A 10271-nucleotide genomic window follows, 5' to 3' on the forward strand; every position below is an offset into this window, starting at 1 on the left:
CCAGCCCCAGCCGCCCTCGGGGTAGTAGTGGCGGCACAGCAGCCGCCGCGCCTGCTGCGCGCCCACGGCCACGGGCTTGACGGTGACCACCACGGCGGGCGTGGCCGGCGCGCTGCCCGTCGCGGTGCGCGCGTCCTCGTCAGGCGACTCGGCATCGCCGTTGGCGACGCGGTCCAGGGGCAGGCACCCGTTGGCGTTGAGCAGCGGCCAGGACAGGGCGCGAGACAGCCCCGACATGGGGAGGCGGCGGTCATCGGCGACCTGCTCGGCCTCGGGGACGCCGGGGGGCGACGGCCATGGCGGCGAGGGCGAGGCGGCGCAGACGGGGCACGGGGCGTCATCGGCCACCTGGTCCTGGTGGCGCCGCCAGCCCGCCGTTACCGCGGACGCCGTCTCAGCGCGGCAGCCACCGCGGGGGCGGCGGGCGTCGTCCAGGTGTCGTTGTCGTCGCCGAGGTCGTCGTCGTGGTCGTGGCGGTCGTCCGAAGCGCCCCGCACCGCGCTTGATGACCTCGCCCGCGGCAGCGCCTCATGGCGAGTCCGCTTTCTCGAATCACAGACGTCTAGCCGGGCATCGTAAAAACGTGTGGCGACGCGCCGCCTCACGCTGCAACGACCGGGGCAATTTCTTACTAATACAGCCTCACCCGAGGCTCATTATTTAAAAACCGGAATCATTGGGGAAAAAATGAGGTGCTGAATCACTTATATGATTCCGAGCCAATCCCAAATTAAATATCCATAATTCGGAGCCGGTATCAAAAATTTAAAAAATAAGAATCAATGGAAATCCGCAAAGGAAGTGGACTCTTTCACAATACATTCGCTCACTTCCCGGGATCGAAAACAGCAGAACTTCCTTTCCTTCCCTGCTGAGGAAAGAAAACAATACCGCGACCGAAAGCGCAAAAGCGCGGTGGGAATTCCACAAACAAACAAACAATCCGCGCGCGCAAAAAAAGTGCATGGCAGCACGTGGCCGCAGAGTGCCATAACTTACAGGGCACTTTTTTAAAGTGCCGTGGCCGCGGAATGTGGTGCCGGCTATCAGATCTAGTGTAACATCTCGGTGGCCGATCGGCGGAGGGCGGCAAAACGAACGCCGCTTCTTTCCCAACTCGCCCGATGAACCGAGCCAACTTCTTTCGGGTGACAATGGATGGATGCCCTGGCGGCTAACCTTCCAAAATAACCACACACACATTTTTTTTTAAAAAAAAAAAAAATACTGAAAGGCTAGGTTTATTTTTTTAAAAGTATGCCTTGGTGTCCACGGATCGACACTCGTTGTTGCTTCAGCGTGAAAAACAATTAGAAACTGATTCCTCCAAGTCACGCGTCAAACTTTTTCCCCAACCTCGTTAAACCGACTGGAATTGCTCTACGTTCGCACTGTTTATATTTTTTTACTGCCACGCCAAAGTGGGTGGCGATCCGCCAATTAGTGACTTCACTCCTTGTAGGATCAGAAAGCAAAGGTGCGAGCAGGGACTGGCACGATACTTGTAGGCTAATTATCTCGACACTGTAAATTTTTCATAATTTGTTTTAGATGGTGATCTAAGATAAATGATACAGTTGTTGGGCTGTAACTTTCTGGGCCAAACTCACCGAGACATCAAAACAACACGAAAAATATGTCACGTAGCAATTCGTCCCCGATGCTTTCTCCGCGCTATCGCTGCCCGCGGGTAGCTCAGTCGGCGGCCGGCTGACGGATTGCCGCCGCCCCCGGCACACTGGCGCTGTCTCCCTCGCACTCGCGGGGCGACTCGTAGGGGTGCGAGGGAGACAGCGAGAGTCGCTAGGCTGTATCACTTCGGGCCGCTACATGACACTTAGCGCGGTGTCAATCAATCACTTAAACAATATGATTTATAGTGACAGGGCGCCGAAAGAAGGGGCACCGAAGCGACGCCACCTGGGGGGCCGGGCTAGACGTCACAGTGGGCCAGAAGACCGGCGGAGGCGGCCGAAGCACGAGACGCGTTTTGAGCTCTAGAGTCGCTAAATGGGACTCAAACTGAACGTGTGACCCCGCCAATGTATTCCTCGTTCGAAGAGCAGTCCATTGGTGGGGTCACATGTTCGGTTCGAGTCCCATTTAGCGACTCTGGACCTCAAAACGCGAGCGGGATTTTGACCGCCTCCAGTGGTCTTCTGGCCCACTGTGCACAGGGCGACCGTTTCGCGGGATTTCACCGAGTTCCTACGTGAAATGGCGGAGCTTTGAATACGAGTCGGATTTTCCTAGAGCACTCGTGTGGCGTGCTGGACTCATTTCTTAAGAACACGACCCGTTTTTTCTCACGCGCTTCGACTGTGACGGCCGCAGAATTTTGATTCCTTCCGAGGAGCGAAAAACGCATCGCGGAACGAAGACGCCCTGCGACCTGCGATTAGGATGCTGGACATGCAGCCACACGTTCAGGGCAGCGTCACGTCCTGCGCGCCGTCGTCGCTCTGTCTCTCTCGCACCCGCACGGCCCCGCGCGGCACGCCCCGTGAGTGCGAGAGAGACAGAGCAGCGATGTGCGGAATCAGCCGGCGGCTGGTCGCTGACAGCGCGCACACTGCGCGGAAAATCCTCGGAAAAGTGGCGCGTATCGAATTTCCCGGTGGGAAAGCTCGCTTGATCCGGAAAAGCGTCTGGACCACATTCCGCGGCGCGGCCCGCCTTTATGGCGGTGTCGCGCATGTCCGCACGCATCCACTACACTGGCGGGACTGCTCTCGACTCGCTGCGCTTTTGCGGATCGGATGGCTCTATTACTTCGGTAGGCATTCCACGCGGTCGCGAAAAAAAAGGCACCGGTGCAATGAAAAGGAGGAAATTACACGAACTACACCGTAAACCGAAGGTAGTACTCGGTACTTACTTTCGAACTCAAAGCGTCAACTCAGTACGCACTTTAGTGCACTGTAGAAGTGATCTGTGTGTGTACTCAGGAAACACTGGAGAGCTTAGTTAAACTTTAGTTTACAGTGGGGTCAAGAATATCACAAACTTTTACACACTTTTTAGAAACACTGTCAGTAGTGCTCTGTGCGTGCAGCTAGTACAGCTCACAGGACCGTCAAGAGTGTCGCAAACTCTTAAAACCAACTAGAAGCACTAGGTTAAAGTTCGAATGGATGAACGGAGGTACGTAGAAAAGCAGCTGTTGCACTGTTAGCCACCGACGAGAAATGGTTTGATTGGAGCACTCCGCGCACAGGGCTGGACGCGAGGGAAGGCCCACACGGCGTGCGATATGCGCGGCCGGCTCGGCAGGGCTCCGCTTGCCGGGGACGGGTCGACGGGTCTTCGCGCCAGCGAGGGAGGATGCAGACTAACAACAGCTGAGTCCCCCCAGCGCGGTGCGCAGAGAGGAGGGGGTGGGGGTGGACGGCCACCGCCGCGGCCACCACAGCAACCAGCCCAGCGGCCTGCGGCAAGCCTGCGGCCTGCCTGGTGTGGCCTAGGTCGGGGCCCCGCACAGTGGGCCAGAAGACCGGTGGAGGCGGCCAAAACTCTAGACGCGTTTTGAGCTCCAGACGTCAGCCTCGAACATGTGACCCCCCGAGGATCCTCGTCGGGCTCTTGGGGCACACTCTCGCTCCGGACCGACGGGTTGCATTGCCCAGGGACGTCGAGGGAAGACTGAAGCCACCTCAGCTAGATCGAAGGCAGCAATAGTGTGATTTTTAGATATTTTGATGTCTCCAAATAATTTTACATGATCCCAACGTTTCCAAAGTTTCTAAAAATTTCAAAATGCTTTCTGTTCCAACTGCACACCAATTATTTTCGGAGACCGCCCCTCGCGGTCGAGTGCGCCAACCGACCACCTCACTGCGAAAAACAAGGCGACCGCTTTGAAACGCGTCGGCGCGTGCAGTGGGTCGCCTGGAGTGACCGTTGTTATCTCGTCGCTCTGCCTCTCTCGCACGGCGCGGGGCAGCCCAAGCGTGCGAGGGAGAGCGACGACAGCCGCCCTCGCAGGGAAAAGGGACAGGGATTTATGGCGGCGCGCAGCCCCTTTTTATTGAATAATGAACCGAGGTACCGGGAAGCAGCAAGGCGCTGACGCACTGACGCGCTGACGCGCTGACGCCCCGCAACGCGAGCCGCGACCCCGACACAGCGGGGAGGTTTTACAGTGATCAACTCAGAAACCGAGAAGCCTTGGGGCAGTTCACAGCAGCACAAGGCAGTTGGGTATAGAACAGCCAAGAAGTACAGTTCCCTTTTCGCTCGCAGCCGCCCGGCTGAAAAATGGCCTCTTCGCGAGAAACGCTGCTGGATTTCTGCATACGGCAGCCGCCTCGCCGGGTGACGAACTGCTATCCGCACGGTCACATACAGTGGCCTGGCCGGGCCCTGCCAGGCCCTGCCTGCCGATCATGGGCCGGCTGCCCTAGCGGGCCCTAGCGGGGCCGCCAGACCCAAGCCATGACCGCGGTCATGAACTCGGAATGCAGCCTCGCCATAAACTCCCAGTGGAGGCTGCATCGGAGGGACCGCGTGCCGCTCCACGGCCGGCATGCAGCGTCGACGCGTCGCCACACTGGGAGTCAGGGACTCGCTCGTCCCCGGGGACACCCCCGGCCGGCGGTCTCTCTCGCACCCCCACGGGGCGCACCGTGAGTGCGAGAGAGACAGAGCGGCGAAACGAATCTTCTGAACCCGTCGGCGGGTATACCCTCGCCGCTCGGCCCCACTGACCCAATGGAAGCGCAACCCAACCAAAACAAACCCAGCCGTGTCGACACACACATCGAAGCGACAAAACAAAACTCAGCTTGACGAATTTTGGCGCTTTGGAAATTGTTCATTTTGTATCTCACTGTCATGAATGGCAGCGGCTGAAGTCCGACACCCAATCAACGACCGGGACGTCTTCTTAAGCTCGCGCGTGCCGCGTGCGCACTGCGTTCCAGGCGTGCCTGGCCGTGCCGGCCGCGGTAGGCCGTCGCCGCCAATGCTCTGCCAAAGGCGCCGACAGCAGTGCCAAGTCGCGGCAATTTTTTGATAAACGTCGGTGGGTTTGACGACTCAAGCACGGCGGTTTCGCCTGCTCAGCCAATCGGAGGTGTCCGATGCGCCCACTCCGCACACTGAGAAAACCGTACAAACTATTTCAGGCCTTACAAAGCAAAGCAGTTTGTTAGAACACAGTAGTTTGAGCATACATAAGCTTAAAGAAAATACTTGGTAGTTTACGAACTATTTCTTCGTATAACAAAGTAAATTAGTTTGTATGTATGCACAAAATACTTCGTAAGGTTTTCAGGGCGCAGGCAGATGAACATCCCTCTCCGCGACACGTGTTCGCGTCTTGTTCTCATCCGCCCCTCCCTGCTAGAGGCCTTGCCCGACCCGCACCGTTTTTTTTCTCGCTTTTTCTCGTTTTTTTTTTCTTCTCATTCCGCGACTTCTTTGCGGCGCGGTCACGTGTTCCAGCTTCCTGCAGGCCGATGACATGTTGCTCCGACTCGCCTACAAATCGTCCGCCGATGAATTGCACAGCTTGACGTGCTGCCCTGGGCTAGACGGACCCAGGCAAGACGAACCTAGGCCAGGCTGCCCGAAGCCAGGCAAACGCGGGGCACGCCAATTCGGCGTAAAAACAACACTTTACTTTCCGCGATTCGTTATAACAGTTCCGAGCACGTGACCACCGCCGCCGCGGCGCCGGCAGCAGCGCTACCAAACCCACTCCTTAAAAAAAAAAAAAACATTTCTAGAAAAGAAATGATAAAACTCTAGTTAACCGTACAGCCCCGCAAAGGCGCCGCTAAAAACGAACCGGTGGAAAAAGTGTGTCCTGGCGATGTTGACGGCCGGGCCGCGCCGCCTCAAAGCTGCATCGCGAAGCCACGGCGACTCCGCGGCGACGCCGCGAGCGACGAGCGCAGCCTAATTGGAGACCGGGCAGTCGCGTCGCTCTGTCTCCGTCGCACGCGCGGCGAGGTCCGTCAGGGCGCGAGAGAGACAGAGCAGCCCGCGGTCCGCCGGGCCGGTGACGACTGACGGGCAGCAGCGCCACGGGGAGCACGGCCACGCCGCGGGCTGTCTCTCTGTCTCTCGCACTCGGACGGTGCCGCGTGAGGGTGCGAGAGAGAGGGCCAATCAGAGCGCGGCACGTCATCGGGCAGGCGACGCCAAAACGACTTTCCTCTAGCCAACAAATAAATAAGTGGGAATAACGAAATTTTTGACGGTTATTGAACAAGGGGGAGTTCGTTTACCTGGCCAGTCATTTCCCGGAGGCTGGCGGCCTCACGGGCCGGGCGGTCACGGAGCGCAGTGAACTTGTTCAATTGGCGATCGCTAACGCGTCGGAAGGGCAACACTCCCGCGTAAAAAAAAGGGTCCAACCAAGGCCGGCCTCCTCGGCTTTCCACCAGAAAGGGGTGCCCGGGCTGTAATGAGCCGTGCCGAGACTGATAACGCGTGTCGTGACGCTGTGACGTCATCGGCTTCCTTCCGCATCCAGTGTAGGGCGCTTGCCCCGGCCAGGTCCACCACCCACGTTCAGGGCGAATAACGAGGGTAGGTTCAACGGAACCTTCCGCTTACGTTGTCGGAAAGCAGAGAACCTCTTCCGTATCCGCGCCCCGCCCCGCCCCGCCCCGCGATCGCAGGGTAATTCCTCCGCCTGCCCGGTTCCATTAATCAACACCCACACCCGACTCGGAGCCCCCTCCCCCTCCCCCCTGGTGGTGGCATTCCCCGCATCGGCGCGCTGCCGCCTTGCCACGCTACATTACTTCCGATGAGTTTCCACCTGACTCCGCGATAGACCGGCGCCGCGACGACCTGCCTTACGGTGTGCCGTTCGTTTCTGGCTCATTTCGAGGCACGCGGCGGGACACCTCCCACGACGAACCATATGTGGAAACCATTTTGATGCTCGAAAAAAAAATCAATTGGGGAGTTTTTGTTTGGTAAAAGCAGGTATACACACATTTTTTAAAAGTAACAATTTTCCTTTAAAAAAAATAAAAAAAATTGCAAAAGCACCTACTTTGGCAATTTTTTCAAGTGAGATGCCTCTCTTCCCACAACAAATAATAAACTACCTCCGAAAAAGAATTCTAAATTCTAATATTTTTACTGCGCTGGAGCTCTTCCGGACACCTCTCCGTAGTCCTAGGCAAGACTGCCCGTGACCTCCAGGCGACCTTTATCTGGGCGCGCGAAATCAGGCCAAACAATTCCGCGAAGTGGACAGGGGCTTCGGGGCTCCGCGGCCCCAGCACCGCAATGAGGACGCGCGCGCGTAGCGTGGCAAGTTACCGAGTAAGGAATCATTGTCAGATTGTATCGCCCAAGAATGCAACCGTGTTCCGGGCTAGCAGTTCGTTTTTCCCCGCCGGCCACATTCTGCAGCCGCATTTCAGGGAAGCATTTCAAAAATGAACACCGCCCACGCAAATTAAATTCAATTTCGAACAGCCTCCGGCGACGCGGTCTGCTCGTCGCAGCTGTTCCATCAGTCCGAGTGGTGGCGAGCGCCAACTTTTCTACATTATCTGATAGATAGGCCCGGTCGGGCGGCAGCGGCGAACTTGGGGAGGCATCATGTTTTATGTATCGACGCGCGGGGCAGGAAAAAAAAGTGAAAAAAAAGCGCGCGCTCGGAAAGCGGAAAACGGTATTGGGATCGGCTTACGGCGCGGCTTGCTTACCTATGGCGGATAATGATCGGAACGTCTTGATTTGGAGCGAGGCGGTGCAGCAGCACGCCGCATGTCTTCATCGTGCCCATCGCCTACCTCCAGAGAGCGCCGCGCTAGGCGGGGACTGGAAAAGCGCGCCGACAGGAGGGAAGTACGAATTCCCGCAATCCTTGAAGTCACGAGGTTGATTTCATTCATGTTCTGGTTTAACGCATAAATGCACCACTTTCCTGTGGAGGGAGTAACGATTTCCCGGCCGAACGCACGCAGAGGCCGCCCAAAGTCGGCCCCGTCCAGTGTGGGTCCAGTCCAGTGCAGGTCCTGCATCTCCATAATGAGAGACTGGCCTTATAAGGACCGCGCTGCAGCAGTGCAGACGTTATCACCGCAGGCGAGCCAGCAGGCCGAGCCGGGCCGGGCGACGACGTTTGCGAATCGCACCGACGACGCGTGTCTCTCGTGTTGTCTCTCTCCCTCTGCCCACCAACGCCCCAACACACTCCTCCTCTCCTCTCTCTCCCACTCTTTGCTCTCCAGGGCCCGGCGGTAGCACCGGCAGCGGTAGACAACGCTCCCATGTCGCGCGCGCAACACAGAAACGCGTCACAGTCAAATCCATATATTCCACTTCAAAGGGCCAGTCCATTTTTCGGTCGAAACCCCTGCTGACCCTGGTTCCCTGGTATATAAAATCGTACTAGAAATAATGCAGAGAACCAATCTGTCACTCCGGTGCACCCAGACTGATTTTTGGAGCCACCGCCCGATCAAAGTGCCCAAGGCTGAAGAGATTCGCTATTTCTACGTTGGCTTTGATTTCATTAACGGCACGCGTCAACGCCCTCCCTGCATTCCCCCGCGTCGCGCGGTGCCCCCTCGGTCCCGGTGCCCAGCCGGTGCCCAGCCGGTGCCCGGGCGCCGCGCCGAGCTTCAGGCCGCGGCCGCCAGTGGCGCCGCCGGGTGGGTATCACCGTCGATACCCCGCGCCGACGGGGCCGCTCGCCCGCCGCGGACATACTCCGCGCCTCCGCGGCGAACTGACCTAGCCCACGGCCCGGCGGCCGGGCCAGGCGTTTGCCCGGGCATTGCAACCAGAACAAGTACCGCTTGAACGCCTGCCGGGTAGGCCGCGCAATGGCAGCGCGTTGCACCGCCGTGCGGCGGGTGGCCTATGCGAGCTTCGACAGGCGCTCCGCGCCAGTGCCACGCGCACCCAAACAGGACAAACGCATTCCGGTTCCAGCCTCGCGGCGCAACCAAACTTCGCACTTTTTCGCAATGCCTCTCTTTTTTCGCAGTGAAACCCCGGGGTGATGGATCTCGATATTCTATTCACCGCACGGCCCACCCCGAGGCCCACCCCGAGGCCCAGCCGTCGCCGGGGCCACCACGCGCCGTGACGACGGCTTGCCAAGGCCGCACCGCGCAGCCGGCTATATACATGACGGTCAAATTGGCGGGCGCAGGCATGGAAAAGGGAGGCAGGGCGGAAGGACGCTGAGACACTGGGATCTGGAATCTGGCCCCGCCCCTCTTCTTGGTGCCCCCCCCTCCGGCCCACGGCCCACGCACAGCTTAATGATCGACGGGGGCCTGCCCGGCGAGCCCGGCGTGCCCGCCCCTCCGTCTCGGTCAGGCCCCAAGTTTCCCGGGGGAAACTGTTAAACCGTTTTAGGGATGCTGATTCCAGTAGTTTTGTTGGCGGTTCATTTGCTTACATGTAGGCGGGGTGGGTGGCGGCGTCCACGCCAGCGCGTCCCGGAGGTCGTGGCAGACGGACGGGCCCCGCCTCGCGGCAGTGTGGCGGTTATGTTTCGACACCTCTTGGCGAGGCCGCTCGCAGCGCTCCGCCTTTCTAGGACAACGGGGTGCATCCTGCTGTGTAGTCTGGCCAGGTAACCCTTGCCAGCGCCGACAAGCCGTTGGCAGCACTGCCGTGGCAGCACTGACTGAGACAAAGTGGCCCTTCCGACACGGCCACTGGATTCAAGCTCGTCACCGAGGTCCCACAGAAACAGTGCAAGGGCCTTTCTCTAGCGAGTACGCCGCAACCGCAGGCGACGCCGACCCCGCACAGGGCCCTTGAGAGGGCTCACTTTACTGCACCTTTAACACACAAAGTCAAAGACTGTAACGTCAGCACAAACTTGCGTTACGAGGAATGACAACATAAAGAGCTTCAAAGGAGATTATGTCAAAGACGTTCAGTCTAAAGCCGTTCCCTCGACGTCGTACGAGAGCGAGTGCGGATACAGGGGTGGCACGCTCAACAATTTCGGGAGGGTGGGATGTTTGCGCGAGCGCGGGCTGTCAGTAAATGAGATAGAGTGGCAAGCTCTCAGGCAAATCGGTGGCACAGCAGACCGTGAGGCATCGCAGCGATCGTTCATGTATCACGTAACACGACCGAAAGGCTGCTTTTTTGCGGTCAGTACAGTCGCGCTAAAACTAATTAATACTCCATTGTTTCACAAGATGCTATTGGGCACGCTTCATTGTGAACAATTTCCTGCATGACCTCCGATAGTTGGGCCAGCGCTAGTGTGACCGGCCGCCCTCAGGTGGACGACCTCCTGGCCAGACGGTTTGGTGTCGAACCACTGC

This window comes from Thrips palmi, unplaced genomic scaffold, assembly GCF_012932325.1.
Source record: "Thrips palmi isolate BJ-2018 unplaced genomic scaffold, TpBJ-2018v1 HiC_scaffold_7, whole genome shotgun sequence".
Lineage (NCBI taxonomy): Eukaryota > Metazoa > Arthropoda > Insecta > Thysanoptera > Thripidae > Thrips > Thrips palmi.